Source organism: Lolium rigidum, chromosome 5 (genome assembly GCF_022539505.1).
Source record: "Lolium rigidum isolate FL_2022 chromosome 5, APGP_CSIRO_Lrig_0.1, whole genome shotgun sequence".
Classification (NCBI taxonomy): domain Eukaryota; kingdom Viridiplantae; phylum Streptophyta; class Magnoliopsida; order Poales; family Poaceae; genus Lolium; species Lolium rigidum.
The window spans coordinates 30,859,917-30,877,666 of record NC_061512.1 but is presented as its reverse complement, the minus strand read 5'-3'; the positions used below and the strand labels follow the sequence as shown (position 1 = coordinate 30,877,666).

Here is a 17,750-nt window from a genome sequence, read left to right as displayed (position 1 = left end):
CCAAAGGGAGGCTAGCAGCGCATTCACGTATCCTATGTGTAGAAAATGAAAGGATCGGAATCGAAATGTAAGTTTGCTTTATGATGCACTGGCACACTTGGTCAGGAAAGAGATCACCTAGCAAGTATACACCCATACTCAGGACCCATGGGATGTGGTTTAGATGTTGCGAGTTCGGACACTTCGTTTTTGGTTGGTCGGTGTTGTAATAACCCGTCGCTGACTTTTATATATATAAACCTTTATTCTATCTAGTCAGATGTCAGCTTGACTGTCTTTGAACTAAAACAACAAAGGCTGCCAAGACGGAGACAATATTTCCATGACGGTTTTGTGCAAGGATTAAAATTTTCAAAGTGGAAGCATCTAGAGAACGTCTCCAATTCGCAAAAGGCTTTGCACCTGCTACATGTTACAGAATAATGGTGACACCATCTTTCCATCAGTTATACAATGGTATAGCACACAACCTTGAATTATTAATAATTGAGTTTACACAGCTACTAATATATAATTGTAACTGGTTGAAAGAGTCTAGACAAAATTTAGGCTATATTTTGCAAAATCTGCGACAAGTATATAAGGCTAGAGGTACTAGTATTATGGATATAAAAATATGACAACACGCAGCACCAGCTAGCACAAGAAGCCAGCATACATATGATTGCTTGAAAATCTACAATGCTCAGCTTCCATGATCCTTGGGATACGCCAACGGTTAATTAGATGGAGCACCAGATTTTTTTTGCGTCAACTCAAACTCTTTTTCTCAACATCCACAACACAAATCAAATTATCAACAGTAGTCTAACCACACTACAAAAAATAAATAGACGATGCAAGGTCAACATTACAAGCAAATTCAATAATAAATCACACTAGGGCCAGGCCATCACTGTAGCAGCACCACAGAAGCAGAGATGGATAGCCGGTATCAGCCATCTAGTCCTCTAGAATATCCTGGAACAGAAACATAATGGTCAGCAGACCAGTTTTGGGAACAACATCACCAGGACTTATGCAGGCCACCACACAATCAAAAAGAGCATGCACTTAAACAAAGCAAGTGGTTGATCTGATATGCCAAAATAAGCAAGCATGAGCCAACATAGACATCGTGGATAGCTACTAATGCGCCTATGAAGGATTAAAAGCTAGGATGCAATTTCATCTTAGGCAACATTAATTGTTTTGTATCAGTCACACACAGGTGCTAAAACATGACACTTACAGATCTGCTCCAGATCAGCTACAACAAGCTACAGATCAAGCCCACATGAAAAAACACCACTATACTAATGTAAAACACAATGGTCACTATGTACAATTGTAGCTTACAACAGTTCATGCAAGCATCTACTAGACAGCAGCTACCATTATAATATTCAGAATGAGAGATGTCACTATAATCTCCTAGCAAAGCTTCAGCAACATTGCAAAATTGCATCACATGTGAGTGTGAGGCGTTCGATTTGGGTTTTCTCACCCAACTGATTTGAGGCAACCACTTTTACTTGGCCCACATCTATGGTACCCGCTATCTCTCTAAATTATTTTGGTTCTTTTTTCTTGCGAGTTAATATTATTTCTGTTCCCATACAAATACTACTCTCTCATATGGCTGCCCAACTTGTTCCGCGAATCTTCTCCTAAATCTACCCAAATTCTAAATTGGACACCAATTTATTGTAGAATCTATCAAATATGCAAATCAGAAGCATAAATCCACCGCTCCATCCCGTTCCCTCGGTTGGATTTTGAGTACAAGCTCATCAGTTGGAGATCGGGCACGAGCCCAATGGGCATATAAGGCCTTTTTCTTTTTAGTGTTGCGTGGTCTGCCCTAAAAAGAAGCTACCTCAATCCGTCCCTAAGGCCCACCGACTAGACGCAGTTGCGCCAGCACCATGCATGGCCGCGCCGCCATGTGGCAAATAAATTTGTACCTCGGAACAGAAACCGTGGTCTTGGCACTGTAACTCAAAAGGAGGATATGATGTGTTCAAGCGTTCAAGCTTCCAATGTTCTTCCCAAACAAATCCACGAAAAGCTACCGGAACATCACTAGTTTCCAAAGCTACCCAAAATTACAGGATAAAAGAGTGGATAAATTCTCGATATCAACAATGGTCTGGTTCCACAAATAAACTCATCACTGGTTGGAAGTTTTACTTCACCATTAACATGAGTATATCAAAGATTCAAGCTAGTTTTTAATTGGAACAAGCTAGTTTACATGGTAGATGATAGAGCACACCAGAAACACGAAAAAAATGCCATCTTGAAATGGAGATGGAGGCAAGCTACCTTCTGGTCGGGCTGGATGTCACAGTGCAGCTGAGCTCGGTTCGGACCCAATGACATCGTCGAGCTGCGAGATGAATCCAGCTGCAGATGCCATCATCTAGTCCTTCTACCCGACATCCATACACAAGAATAACGCAAATGATGTCAGTTCTAAATGATACTTTGCAAGAATAAATTCGGAGGAGACTTAACCCACATGAGACGCCGCAGCACCCGTGTATCTACTACAGGATAGCAGGATTGTTTTCTCAAAAACAACACCCATGTGTAAAGTAAACATCACGGTTTTCTACTCCCAGGAGAGGATAAAGGAGAGGATCAAGAAACTCACCGAAAACGCGGAGGTGGAGAATAAGGCCACCGCTGCCCCTTTTGGGTCGCAACAGCAGGAGTCGAAGAGGAAGTACACGAGGTAATCGAACACACATGAGACAAAAAGACTAAACAACTAAATCCTAAGTTCATCTAGGCCCATCCATTAGTTTGACTACAACAGCTATCCTCGAACAAAAACATGATGGCAGCAGATTAGTTTTAGCAACAACAAATTCGAAAGACGGTTTCGACTTAAATCCAAAATACACGGCAGCACCAGGACCTCTACAGGTCCCCCACACAATCAAAAGAGCATGTATTTAAACAGGGAAAGTGCTAGATCAGAGAACACAAAACATTCAAACTGAGCATAATCTAAGTTCCAGTTTCAAAATATTAGACAAAGAAAAAGGAAACCCCGTTTCTTTCTTCTTGACAGTTAGCCATAATTTCAGGTACAGTAAGTGCATAATTTGTACCATACAAATAATATCCAAGAAGCCAAATCTCCGGTATTGTCACTCATTCCTGGAATAAATTTGAGCACTTATGGATACTATACATAGGCACATTACTCGTTTTCCAGTTCAAGTACTGTATGTAGACAATATAAGGACGTTGTACATGCAGCCAAAGCATACAACATAGCATTCTAGATGTTTGTATAGTATCCCCAATTACCTCAGTAGCAAATACCTTGCAATTTTACAAAAAAGAGTAACAATACCAAGCAAGTATCAGTATTTGTTTTAATTCTAGCCCGCCCAGTTCTAGCACTGGATTTGGCTAGGTTGCAAGTAATGATTCTAAGCCATCTTTGAATGTGACCTGCTTCCTGAAATTTGGCCAGGTTGCAAGGAAACTATCGATTGTGCACTTGATGTACATTATTGGGCATGCATGCTTTAAGTGGCTGTTAGAAGTATCTGGCATTTTTTCAATCTTGGATAGCAAGAAGGATATCTGTGATAGGATAATTCATTATTTTTTTTGTTTTATAAGGGTAGACACACGTCTTTTGCTGACCACTACCCAGCATATGTGGAATTTGAAGCCTTATGTTTGACACGGGCTTTCACTTAGAGTAATTTTCTTCAGTTCTACTTGTGTAGAGTAGCAAATATAACAACAGTTGCAGAGGGCAGCTGCAGGTGCATTCGGTCGGCCATGAATATATCATGCAAATGGTAAAAAGGAAACACATACACGTAAGGGAATGCACAAATTCCTGAAGCGCATCAGAAGTGAAGTCGATCTCATCATGAAGAACATGGTAATGTGTTGGCCTTGAGGTTCCCTGGCACACACAACAAACGCAAAGAAATTAGCCCGACGTAAATTGCAAGGTAACCTAAGAGACCTGCAAACTACCACCAACTTATTGGTATGTGGTAACGATAAACAGAGGAGAAAGCAGTGATTGCTTACAATCATGTTAGCATGTACAAGTCGAAATTCTTGGGATGGCAGACTTGCTTAGCCGCCACAGTACCTATAGAATGACATTAACACCTGTTTTTACCTCATTTCACAACAATTACATGACAAGGGCGATGTTTCACTTTATAAGGAAAATAGGATCAAAATAGAGTTTACCTAGAGGAACATTCTCTGGAGATCCAGTCGAAAAGGATCTGGTATGATGGTTTTTCTGGAAAAAAATAATGTAATCCTTTGAAGGTCTCGGCCAAGACCTCGAACATCAAACCGTGCAGAGAAATTAACCTACCACCTCTTGAAAAACAGGTCCGAAAGAAATTCTGAAACAAGAAAGAATCGTCAAATTAACAGAAGCTCCATTGATGATCAAGAAGTAATAAAGAAATGCTAGAAAGAGAAAACATGGTAACCTTGTTCACAAGATTCATATTGGCAAACTTACGTTTATGTTTATGTTTACGTTTATACGTTTACCAATAAGGCATGACTTGACATGTTAGAAACTTCGCTTGTTGCCTTACAACACCTCACATTGGACAAGATCTTTTATGAGTCTGGAAGAAAAGCTCTGTTCTTGGAGATCTAAAAACTGATGGAAGTGGTACAACTACTTTCTCATCCTTTTTGCACAACTTTTTTTTGCATCAACTGCCACCCTAAATCACTAAATCTTGCACTGGCTAAAATAGTGTCCACCAAATTTTCTCTACCAAGGATTGTACTGTTGGCTACTTAACATTCCCGAGAATTTCCATAAACTTGCACACAACACATACTGTATTTTCGCGTGTTCACTGTCCTCTGAACTTTTCATACCAAGAAATACAATGCCTTCCACCTACATTCCAGATTATCCTTCAGTTTCAACTCTCGATATTCTAGGCTGCTAGCCATTGTGCTATTTGGGGTGTGTTCAGGGCCATGTTTACCTGCCGTCAGGCATGTGCATGTCGGGGATGGCAGGAATGTCTCCTTCGAAATAGCAGCATGAGGATACTCCTGATGATTCTCTTCTCCCTGCAATACACACACATTTCTTAAACGTAGGGACCCAACTTAGCAAGTAAACCTTACTAGTACAATACAATACACTTGTAACTACTTGGAGACAATTATAAATTGATAACAGAGAAAATGCCTTAATTTATTTCCCTAAATAGAACAATTTGAAAACACTGCACAGGGAATGAAACGTAAACCGAGTCATTGTGCTTCCAGATAACACCACAGCATAACAGACTGCACAATGCATGATTCCAAAAAGAAACATCATCACATTGTACAGTCCTGGTAATCAATCATGATAGCAAGTAGAAATAAGAAATAGCTGCAAGACGCAACTAACCGGCTACATTTGCAAGAAACATCCATAAAACTAGCAGTCAATTGTATTTGTAAACATAAAAGGGCACTCAATTATGTTGAGATTGCACATAATTGTGTAAGCAGGTGAAAATTTATGGTAGAGACTCAGGGGCTCGAAACTGCACTTTTAGCTATACGAAAATTCAAGATAGCTAAATCTATCAGACTTATGCAAATGCAGGATCTCATCTAGTAAGACAAACAACTTAACTAGCATAGAAGCAAATTTGACAGTCCCAACATCATGCAGTACCACTTGGCAACTGGGCATTTCTTTGTTATATGGAGCAATCATAAATCACGTAGAGGATACAAGGGGAGAAACAAATACTCACCAAAACAATGAAGTGAGGGAGAAGGCAAAGCAGGAAGTAGTCGAAATGCAACTAGAAGAGAATGGGAAGAAGCTATCAATAGGGATAGCAATGTCCTATGCTCACAGGCTTCTAAAACCTGCAATTAAAAAAAACATCAAAATCAATAAAGGAAATGTTGTGAAGTTGCAAATTAGATCAATGTTACAAGTAGAATTGGGTTCCAAGCAAGAAAAATGAGTTGACAACAGTATAGCTCTAGTTACAACCTTGAGATGATATTCTAATCAAGATTTTAAGAATAAGGAGCCTCCTGTAGGCTAGCTCACTATTCTTCTGAAGTAGAATGCAAAAACAGGGGAGGAGTCACATATGCATCCAGTCATAAGAAATAGGCCACACTAACAAACCATCACGTACATAACCCAAGGTACAATTGTTTACACTGGGTATTCGAGCACATAGAAAATAGCATGGTTAAACAGACAAATAAATCACATAGAGCTTACGTAAACAATAAACAAACATGATTCACACCCGTCGATCAAATAACTCCCAGAAAAAAAATGTTTGCACAATGGAGCAAAAAGTTAACTCACTCATCTTGGCATGAGCAAAATAGACATTAGTTGAACATTGTTCCAAATTAGAATCACCAGAGCAGCATATTATGCGCTCTTAGCATCTAGAAGTATCAGAACAGATCAAGGAGAACAGTTTGGCATCCTATGCACAAACAAAAATATATTCCAGATATCTGTTACATCCAAAGCTTTGATTGCAAAACTAGGACAGCGGAGTCTTGGTGAACCCACAGAACAAATGACTTGCCTAAACACAGCCGATCAAATAATAAGCACAGATTTAAACATACAGACAACATCAACTGATTCATGTTGAACCAATAGAATCATCCCTCCAACAACTATCAAAATCAGAATTAACATACAACCCTTTCAAACCAACCCGGCAATGGTGGTTACCTCTATGCAGCCCCGGCGATGTCTCCCAGAGCGGATCTCCCTCTCATTCATTATATTTGACTTCCTTTACTGAAACTGCTAATCAAACTAGGGAGATCCTACAAGGAAATATGGGCATCATAAGGATATCCAGTTGGAAGTAAGTAATCAATAAAAAGATTGTGTATCACAAGATTGCCACATGTTCCTACAGAGTTAACATAATGCATTACGAAAATAAGATTCGAATATTCAGAAAATGGTGGCAGTTTGTCAAGCTCACCTAGTCACATATTTGTACATACTTATCAAGGTTAATTCTACAGCAAGGAATTACCATAACTAGTACGGAAAACTGCACAACATTTAACATAGTGTTCCAACAAGTATATCAAGTAAGGTTGTTATACCAGGCACTTAACATGGAAAAAATACTAGCTAATGTTCTAAATGGATTATGGTGGGCTTCACGTTGGTCTGCGTGCAAACCACCATCCCCGGGACTCGGCAAGAATGAAATGCCTCACATTCTTCAAACAAAGGTCCTTCTCTCTAGCTAGAGATAAAACCTTACAGGTGTGCCCACTACAATATGAGGGCAGCCAATAAATCCCTGTGTTTCTTTATGTAAAAGTAGAAGAACCTTCAATTCATAACACAAAAGCACTCATCAAATCAAGACCAGAATAAAGCAAATTCTTGCAATCACATGACCTGTTACGCAATAATCCAAATCAGAATTATCAAGAAAATATATGGGTGAGACATCTGCAGGTTAAAAATTAAGTTAAGCAATCCTTGTAATTGAGACATCTGCAGGTTAGAAATTAAGTTAAGAACATGAGCATGTAAGAATGGATGGTAGTCATTGCAAGACTGAACGATTCAGTCATATCATACGATAGAGTGAGATGCATACCGACGTTCAAGGAGAGGCCACTCTGTGTACCACAGAAACTTGAGTGAAATCTTCGGCACCCCCATCACACCACCGCCCAAGTCAACTAAGCTAGCAAGATTGTTGTGGAAAGATGACTAACGAACCAAAAGGATGCCCCTATGTATAGTCAGGAGAATCAACCACACTCGTGACATGCAAGTCATATAGAAGCCAAAGCACAGGGGAGTGCTTTGGAAGTTCAGTAAGACATTCACAAAGATGCATACTGTTTTGCAGAATGTTGCCTCGGTATGATATCAATAACTTGGAGCGCTTCGTGGAGTTTTTTGATTCTTGACCTCTAATGGCCAGAGCAATGGCAGCCACTGAGATTTTCACTGAAAAGCTCAACTGCACTTTGAAAGCAAGGGGTAAAAGAGAAGAAAATTAGTAGAAAACAGAAAACAAGATTATTTTCATAATAACAAACAAGATTCATGGATCATATATATTACTTTGTTTAAATGAAAGATGGAGGATAATGTATGCACTACGCAAATGCAGTATACTTTCCTCCTCGAAATAGGCTTTCGCCCCGCTATATTAATATAGCAACCACGATACATCAAGCATGCTGGGGCCGCAGCACAACCAAGCCCAAGGGAAACAACAGAGAAAGAAGAAAAAAGAAAAAGAATGCCAACACCGGCAGATCGACAAGAACGAGGACAACCCGCCACCGCAGCGCCTCCCGGAAAAGTCGTACCGCGCTCCTAGCACTCCAAACCACCGGTACCAAACAACACCTTCAACAAGGGGAACGACGATGACGCCGCTGCTGTCCGGACTAATCCTAGGGTTTCCCCCGGGACACGGAGGGGATTGGGCGGGGGGTACAACCGACGCCCTCCAGGAAGGCAAGGCGGCGCCCTCGGACGTCACCGCGACGGTGTCGGCAAAGCCAACATGGATTTCTCCCAACCCCCAACACCAACACCCCGTTCAGTCGAAGTGCTCCACCCAGCCATCCGCCCACCAGCACATGCCACCACGGTCTTGACGTCATCCTCACTGTCTCCCCGGTGGTCCTCGACGCAGGGCCTAAGATGAGGTGGCTGAAGATAGCAGGGCCGGGGGAAGCAGCACCGCAGCCAGCAGGAGGGAACTACCTCCACCGCAATCGCGGGAGCCGACCGGACATGGCAGCACGGGCGAACCAGGCCCGCCTGGCCCGGTAAACCCACGCCGCCAAGCTGCAGCTAGCCGGCCATAGCGCCGCCGCCACCCTACCACCACCACCCCAACACCACCAGATCCGCCGCCGCACAGGGGAAGCTACAGCCCGCCCAGCCCAGATGGGGCCCAAACTGGCCCAGATCTGAGCTGAACAGGATCCGCCGCCACCACCCCGGCCGCGCCGTGCCGCCGCCAATGGCGACGCCGCCGCACCTCCGACCACCCCGGCGCGCGGAAACCACGTCGCCGCGCCAGACCGCCGCCGCCTGAGTTCACTGCCACCGTCCCGAGGCCCCCGCGCCCCCGTCGTAGCCGCGGGTAGAGTCTGGCCCGACACCGCCGGCACCGCACGGGCAAGGCCCGGTGACGCACGCCGACGGCGGCGGCAGGGGAGAGGAGGGGAGGGGGAGCTAGCCGCGGAGGTGGAGACACGCGCCCGGCCGCCGCAGGGGGGCGGCGCGGGACGCGAGAGGGGAGGGGGTCTTTTTCGCGAGAGCCAATGCAGTATACTTTAGCAACTAAGGATCGAATATTTGTATTTTGATCATAATAATGAAATATGTGAATACTTACTCTAGCTTGAAACAAGGTTATACATTTTTCTTACCCTTGACCAAAATGTTAGGATATCTGGTATAAATCATATTAAAAAGTGTGCAAATTAGTATAAATTAATACTGTTGCTTCCAATAATATAATGCAAATATGAAGCAAATAAAATGCATCATTAAGTATAACAAAAGCACAGACAGCAGGTGTGATGCTCGCTTTGTCACAAACTAATAACACTGCCTAGTCTAGAGCATTTTTTCCATATTTCTATTTGTTCTATAAAAACAGAGATTCAAAGATTTATGCGTGGGAAGGCAAAAGAAGAAAAGACAGAATTTGGTAGTAAAAATCTTCACACTGAAGCAGGGAAAATCTTGCCAGAGAATCAAACATGAACCCAAGGAGAAGCTCACCCTTGTACAAAATAGAGCAAAACATATACCCAAATGAAGGGACTACAGGAATTAAGAGAGCTCTTGTTTAACTAGGATAACAAAAGTAAGTGAGCACAACGGAGCTATCCATTTACTGTTCTCTTTGAAAAAATATTTAAAAAACCCTTGACAAGAATATTAACTTTTTTTACAATAAAAATGAAGGATAAAGTATGCATGATGCCAATGTACTAGTATATTGTACAAAGTAGTGATGATATTTGTATTTGGATCATACAAAAATGGTTGATGTGAATATTTACTCCAGCTTGGAACAAGGTTATACATTTACTTTTACCCTAGACTAGAACATTAGGATATGTTTCATATATCTGATTAAAAAGTATGCAGATTAAAAATAAATTAATATTATTGCTTCCAATGATATACTGTAAATCTGTAAGTATGAAGCACATAAATCGCAGCATTGTGTATTACAGAGACACGGAGAGGTGTGGTGTTCACTGAACCAAATAAAATCTTCACAATGAACCACATAAGAGAAGACAAGACAGATTTTGCTAGCAAAAATCTTCACGGAACCCAAGAAAAACTTGCCAAGAATCCTACATGACACAAAAAGAAGAGGGAGAAGCTGTTTGCAAAACATACACTCACCCTTGTATAAAACAGAGAATAACATGTACCCTGATGAACCGTTTCCTTTTTATTTGCTCAGTCAAGCAAACAAAGTGGTTCAAAGATTTATGCTTGGGAAGTCGAGGAAAGAAAATTTTGGTTGTAAGAATTTTCACGCAGAACCAGAGAAAATCCTATCAAGAGTCCTCCGCGACACGAAAAGAGTAAGAAGCGAAGAAGAGGCTCACCATTGTACAAAACAGAGCAAAAACACGTACCCGAATGAAGGTAAAATTATAAGACGATCACATAAAATAAAATGTGAAGGGGCACAGGTGACAACATAAAGGCCACTAGTTGTCTACACAGCTGCTGCAAACTACAGAAAACATGTGCAGAACCTGAACATTGTGCAAACATGTACATACATCCACACTGGCCTCACGACATAGAATTTTCCTAGAAAGATTTCTTACGGAAATCCTGCTCTCTCCTAGACTCTTCGTTGCATTTGGCAAGAAAACAGAACATATCACCATCTGCACCAACCACGTATAGGAAACCTGTAGGGTGGAAGAGAGATGGACTACCTCATCACCATAGTTGATGCTGAGCAGGATGCAAGGACGGGACACTGGCATCACCCACATCGCCCCTCGTCCGATGCAAAGCAAGGTCACGACCAGTCTACTTCAGCGTGAGAGAAAAGTGGAAGGCTGGCTCCAGGGGTGCATCTGCCACCAATGTGGATGTCCAGCCAGAAAGCCCAGGTTTCTATAGGTAGCGCGAGAAGCCGCTGCCACGGGTAGCTGCAGTAAGTTAGTAAGGAAACCTTAGTGAAAACCGAAACGACTCGTGGAGGTAGCTTCAAACAAGAATGGCAGTTTCATCACCGCCTATGACTGATAAGCAGAAAACTTTGAAAGAATAAAAGAACCCATTCGTATACATGGTAAGGCGACAAAGTTTCTAATCGAGTGAAAACAGATTTCCCGGCATGTAGATATGGCATGCTTCTCTCTACCGCCTACCCATTCATCCATAAACAGGAAATAAAAGTAACAAAAATCAATCAAGGACATATGTGCGCGGCCAGGGCGGGCTTCAAAAATCTCGAGGCCTAACTTCCTCGGGAAACAAAGCACCTTCACAACACTTGAAGCTATGTGCTACTAGTAACAATATAGATACATATAAAATAAAAGGAATCAGCCAAAGCTTTCTTTCTTCTTTGGCAGGGAGTAAAAGGACATGTACCCAGATGAAGCGTTTTCCTTCTTTTTGTTTAGTCAAGAAAAACATTGGTTCAAATATTTATGCCTGGGAAGTCGAGAAAAGAAGACAAGACAGCTTCACGCAGAAAGAGCACGACGAGAAGAGAAGAGTAAGAAGCGAAGCTGAGAGGCTCGCCATTTTACAAAACAGAGCAAAACACGTACCGAAACGAAGGGGCTTAAGCCTCTACCAAAGACTACATGAATGAAGGTACATTTATAAGACGATCACATGACAATAAAATATGAATTAGCACATGTGACACCACAAAGGCTACTAGTTGTCTACACAGCTACTGCAAATTAGAGAAAACATGTGCGGAACCAAACATTGTGGAAACATTTAGATGCATCCACACTGGCCTCAAGACAAAGAATTTTCGTAGAAAGATTTCTTACGGAAATCTTGCTCTCTCCTAGCATCTTTCTTGCATTTGGTAAGAATACACAGCATATCACCATCTGCAGCAAGCAGCCAAGCATAGGAAACCTGAAGGGTTGAAGAGAGTGGGGCTACCTCATCGTCATAGTTGGTGCTGAGCAGGAAGGGAGGACAGGACAGCGTTGTCCTCTCTGGCGACGCCACATCAGCGCCCCTCATTCGCTGCCAAGCAAGGTCACCACAGGTCTACTTGGGCACAAGAGACAAGTGGAAGGCTGACTTAAGGGATGCATCCGGTGCCAATGTCGATGCCCAGCCAGAAACCCCAGGTTCCTATAGGCAGCGTGAGAAGTTGGAGCCACCACGTGTAGCTGCAACAAGTTAGTAAGGAAACCTTAGAGAAAACCAAAACGACTCGTGAAAACTGATAATTTCATCCCCGCCTATGAATGATAAGGAGAAAACTTTGAAATAATAAAAGAACGGAGCCGTATACATGATATAAGCTGACAAGTTTCTGATCGAGTGAAAACAGATTTCCCCGCTTCGATTCTAGACATGGCATGCTCTCTGTAAGGCCTACCCACTCATCCATAAATAGTAGGAAATAAAAGTAACAAAAATCAATCAAGGACGTATGCGCGCACGACCAAGACGGGCTTCACAAATCTCTAGGCCAACCTTGTCAGGAACCAAAGCACCTTCACAACACTTGAAGCTATGTGCTACTAGTGAACAGAATATGGATACATATAAAACGAAAGGCAGCAGCCAAAGTTTTCTTTTTTTCCCAGGAGAGAGTAAAACGACGTGTGATAGGACTGTTTTTTATTTTTCTGCATAAGATTGGCCAGCTAACAATCTGAGTAATCGTCGCTCATACATCGGGACCGAACTGTAATCGTCGAACATCAAGGTGGCCCCCATGTCATGCAGAGAGGGATTCAAGTGTCCTGTGTCCACGTACAGGTGTTAGGCATTCATTTAATGTGATAGAAATGAACGGGATTTAGACTGGACTAGATGGACCCAGCGCGCCTTGCTGCGCCGTTTTCCACAAATGTCGTTCAAATGTTGTGTGACGGGTCTGGACGGGTTTCGACATATGTAGGGCCTGTGTTGGAGACTGTCTAGCGAGCGGCCCATCTTCCCATTAGCACCAGGCAAGTCTTAACAACCTCAAAATCTCTTGTAACATTGCAAAAACATGAAAAAATGTAACACAATAGAAAAATACGTGTGACTCAACTAAAGAAGACATCTAATATTTTTATCTACTTATTCTGCTAAATGGGATGAGCATCCAAACAAAAAAAGTTTCTGATCAAAGACAGACATCAAGCATCTAGCAAGACATGACATCATAATTATTATTTTTCAAAAATGTTGTATCACCCTAGCATGGATGCATCTGAACATAATGTCTATATACATGTACATGTACAATTGTCAATGCACTCAATAAAAATGAATGACTGGGCACCAGATATAGTCTTCAACTATAACTCGTGAAATATTAGCAACATTTTGAGACAATCAATAGAAATTGGAACTATATATTTGCAGCATTAAGAAAATAATGGAAATATACCTACACCTTCATGGTCCTTTCTTTGTAGGAATACATGAAAGCATACACCGAAATCTGTACGATAGCTATGACAAAGGATCTTTTCTTTACAGACTAAGAGAACTACCACTGGACCAAAAGCTCAAGTATATGAAGCAAGGAATCCTCTATTTTTTCCAATGCACAAGCTAATCCGGTCTATCTATTTGCTGAATAGATGTAAAAAACTTTGTGATCATGTTGCTCTTACAATTGGAAGCAGTAAGAAAATTAGCTAAAAAATGACTCTACCAAACAGGGTCTGCAGATAAAGATTGGTTACTAATTGTTGCAGCTTCAGAATCAACCCTTGCCACACACACACCCCTAATCAACACTCCGAACATAAGCAAGCACATATTTTGGAACTGATGCTTGAATATAAGCAACCACATGTGTATTATAATATGTTTACTAAAAGTTACAAAAATAATTCATAAATACATAGATATCAAAATAACATATGGAACTGCATCTTTTTTCTAAACATGAATCCTTCCTTTGATGACATATGTGCATTAGAACGGCAGTAATCTCACAAAAAATTTGAAAAGGAAAATCAAATGCATTATCACTTACTCGATTCCATGAGTCTGTCAATCAAGCGTTAGAACTATTGGACACTCAACTGTTATCCATCTTTACTGTATCTACGGGACACTCAACTTGTATTTCGAAATGCATAAATAAGAATGGCAAGTTAGGTTACATTTTAAGGCATATCCGCAGCGATGTGGTATCAATAAACAAATAATGCATTCTAACTTTGCACTTTCACATGAAGCTAACCCCGTGGACCAAAATAAAGAATAATTTCAACATTTTGATTTTACTCATGGTTCTGAAATTATGATTATTATTATCTTGATAAAGCTGCCAATTAATTAACACTCCTGACAAAGTGGGGCTACAAATATACATGAAAGGAACGGTCCTACTCTGATTGCTTTCCTTCCTATCCCTCCGCGCAAATGGCCGGCCAGGGGAGGCAATAAAGTGGAGGAAGGGGATCAGCAGTGCATACATGATACTTAGTTTTTCTAAGATTCTCATGGTGCGAATATGAGATCAAATGGTAATATGATCATTTTCGGATTTTATTTAAGGACATGTCACAAACAAAGAGCTTACAGAAAAACAATGAAAACATGTAGAGCCAATCAAGATATGCAACTAACGTATCATGCCATTGACTTGTTTTCTGTGATCACACAACATGATGAGATAAGCATCATCTAACTTAGTAAAGCGGTAAAAGTATAATTCCACTTACATGGAGATCCTTTAACTTTCAAGAATAAACTGGACTTCAGAACTGAAGATCAAATCGTAGTCATGATCTTGTAGGCAAGATTCGCCTTTACAATGTCAGTACTCTGGATCGTTCAATGCCTGCAGAAATAGATATAATCACGTCAATTTCAGTACAGAAAAATTCTTATGAGGGAAACACCAAACATTTTATACAAACAGATAGGCTCTAGGCGTGTTTATATGCGCATTTAAAACCCTAGAAAGTATCCCAAAGCTGGCAATACTCTTGAAATGATTAAATCAATAATGCCCTCATGGCTTCCTGATATCCCACCAGAGCAAACTAATCCAATGTTTTATCTATCATGCAATAGATCACAAGCAACTTTAGAACATAGCATGGCTTTCTCATACACAATCGTGAGATTAAACGTAACATGTGAGATTAAACGTGCATGCCTCTCTCATATACAATCCTGATATTAAACGGCTGGGTGTGTTGTTACACATACATGCAGATGTCCAGGCATTCCCCGCACTGAAGTTGGTAAATCACAACAACAATCAACAGCCAACAGAAAAGCACTATCCCCAATCCTAATCATAAACAAAAACACAGAGAGTAATGCACGCAAACCCCTCCCAATTCCCAAACCAGGCGTGAGCCACCCAGGAACCCACCCGCACTCGATGAGCACGCCGCATGACAATGTGAGACACCAGAAAATCGCCAACGAAAAAACCACAACTGACACAGCCAACCGCCAAAATCTCTCCATGCCAAGCCACAAATAACCATGGCGGCCAGTGTGCTCCTCCCACAATCCACAGTGGAACGTGCCAGCAAACACCCCCAAATCCTCAACAGAGCACACCAATTGTGGAGCTTCAAACAAAAAATTGGTCGGGCCAAGCTAGAGCAAAGCCTTCTGTAGGCCTGAATATATCTCTCAAGCAAAATAAACCGTACATGGGTTCGATTTGACCATCTGGCATGGAGTTGCATGCTAGAAAATCAGCTTTCCGATCGAATATGCTTTGAAATCTTCAATGCCATCTCCATACATGTATTTCTTCAGAATTCTCTACTGAGAATTTGAGTTTTGAGATGATACGTGAATTGAAATTGGATGAAAGTAAGTTTCAGTCGCAGTAAAATTAGAGGAGTTCGGTGTGCCATGCTCCTTCCCTATGGGCTGGGTCGCCGGCTCGCCGCTGCTAGTGGTTAGCTGCCTACTGTCTTCGGTTTGGGGGCTGGTACTAGACATGCTCGTCGGGTCGCCACCGCTAATCGCTGCTGGAGGCTCGCCCTTAACCAGATCGAGGCTGTTGGTGCAGTATTGCTGAACCGCCGTGCTGTTGACCCATCTCCCGGCGATCTGGCGCACACTACAGAAAACTAAAAACGACGCAAGCACAGAGCGACAGCAGCCGGTGACCCGCGACACTGCAACCCTCCTCCACAATAACATTGAAGAAAGATGCAAAAATAAAAGACAGGGAACGAACCAGAGGGGGGAACAGGGAGATCCCAGCCAGCCCAGACGGCCGCGGCGGGCATGCCACCGGCGAGGCACAGCGAGAACGACCGAGCAACAGAGAGGCAGGCGGCCGAGCAGGGAGAAATCAGCGCAAGGCTGAAGGGAAACCGCCGCCACAGTCGACGCCTCCACCCCACAACTGAAACCACGAGGTGAATAATAGTTCAATCAGCCAGCCCGACGGTCAACGACACAAGCAAACCGACCTAAGAATTAGGCTGACAGGTAGCCCAACAAAAAACGCCACACAACACGATGCGCGCCCAACGAGCGCCACGTCTGGAGCGCCAAGCACGAACGCAACGATCCACACGTAGGGCCTGCGATAGTGACATGCCGAACGCCCACAGGCGCTGGCAATCCTGGGAGCTTAGAGCTCTTAGGAACTAGTTGCTTGTTTGGCCGCACTGAATTTGGGAAGAAAAAAAAAGAAACTGGAACTAATTTGAACTCTTGTGACAAAACCTGGCAATGGCAGAGGAGAAATCAAATTGTTGGAGCCGATTTTGACAAGTCACCACAGTTGTGTTGCCAAGCAAAGACATCTACACATAGCTCATCTGCAGACTAGCATATATAAACGCCCGCCGGTTTTGAGTTCGTGAGAAAAATAAGGCATCGCTAGCAGATTCATATCCAACCTCGTCCCAATCTCATCACAATGTGAATGCTAGTGCGCGCTAAATCTCCTTTTTTTTGTTGTTGTCCTTAACCTATCGTGGAGGAGGACGGGGAGAGGGAGCTCACTGGAGGTGCAGCAGGACGGGGAGGGGGGTGGCGTCCAGATCGGGCAGCGGGTCCAGTGGTCGCCGGCTGCAGCAGCCCGGCCAGGCCACCACCATGCCTTCCGGCCGTCGACCCCCTGGCTTTCCTATGGGCAGCTAGCCGTCGGCACCAACAGCCACGGTCTCGCTCGCGCCCTTGTTGTCCTCATCCATGGCTCGGGCGGCCGGCCAGCACCAGGATCCCCGTCGAGGAGGAATTGAGGGAGCGGTGGAGGGTGGCCGGCGAGGGACTGTGCCTTCCGGCGGCGAGATGGAGAGCGGATAGGAGACGTCGGGGAGAAATTAAGGGGATTGAGTCAGTACTGTGGCTCTTTTTTCATTGGAAATGTTCCATCTTGGATTACTACTACTACTTTACTACTGTAGTGGAGTATCATTTTTAGGGAAGCAACGCAATTAGTGTTTGTTGTTAGGAATTAGGGTGGGTAGGTAGGAAGCAACGCAATTAGTGTGTGCGTCTCCTCTCCTCGGGAGCTGATATAAATCAGGGAACGTCCAAATTCCAGACCAAAAGTTAAGAG

The 17,750-nt window shown here is 42.8% G+C and overlaps 3 long non-coding RNA genes across 5 annotated transcripts; all 3 read right to left on the bottom strand.

Annotated features, from left to right (window-relative positions):
- Positions 1 to 383: 383 nt before the first annotated feature.
- LOC124651128 lies at positions 384 to 2,736 on the bottom strand. The gene is made up of 3 exons (XR_006987286.1): positions 2,639 to 2,736; positions 2,308 to 2,413; positions 384 to 960 (listed from the first exon to the last, which is right to left on the bottom strand). It is a non-coding gene; the product is annotated as an uncharacterized LOC124651128 (long non-coding RNA).
- Positions 2,737 to 3,801: 1,065 nt separating this feature from the next.
- Positions 3,802 to 4,355, bottom strand: LOC124654066. The gene is made up of 3 exons (XR_006988186.1): positions 4,219 to 4,355; positions 4,051 to 4,114; positions 3,802 to 3,919 (listed from the first exon to the last, which is right to left on the bottom strand). It is a non-coding gene; the product is annotated as an uncharacterized LOC124654066 (long non-coding RNA).
- A 678-nt stretch (positions 4,356 to 5,033) lies between these two features.
- On the bottom strand, positions 5,034 to 17,303 carry LOC124654067. Of its 3 annotated transcripts, none has more exons than XR_006988188.1 (8): positions 17,192 to 17,303; positions 12,176 to 12,411; positions 10,975 to 11,193; positions 7,871 to 7,999; positions 7,623 to 7,760; positions 6,725 to 6,822; positions 5,763 to 5,880; positions 5,034 to 5,079 (listed from the first exon to the last, which is right to left on the bottom strand). It is a non-coding gene; the product is annotated as an uncharacterized LOC124654067 (long non-coding RNA). The 3 variants fall into 3 exon arrangements; XR_006988187.1 differs by having other exon boundaries at positions 7,871 to 7,994; XR_006988189.1 differs by having other exon boundaries at positions 7,871 to 7,994; positions 10,975 to 11,180.
- Between the last annotated feature and the right edge of the window lie 447 nt (positions 17,304 to 17,750).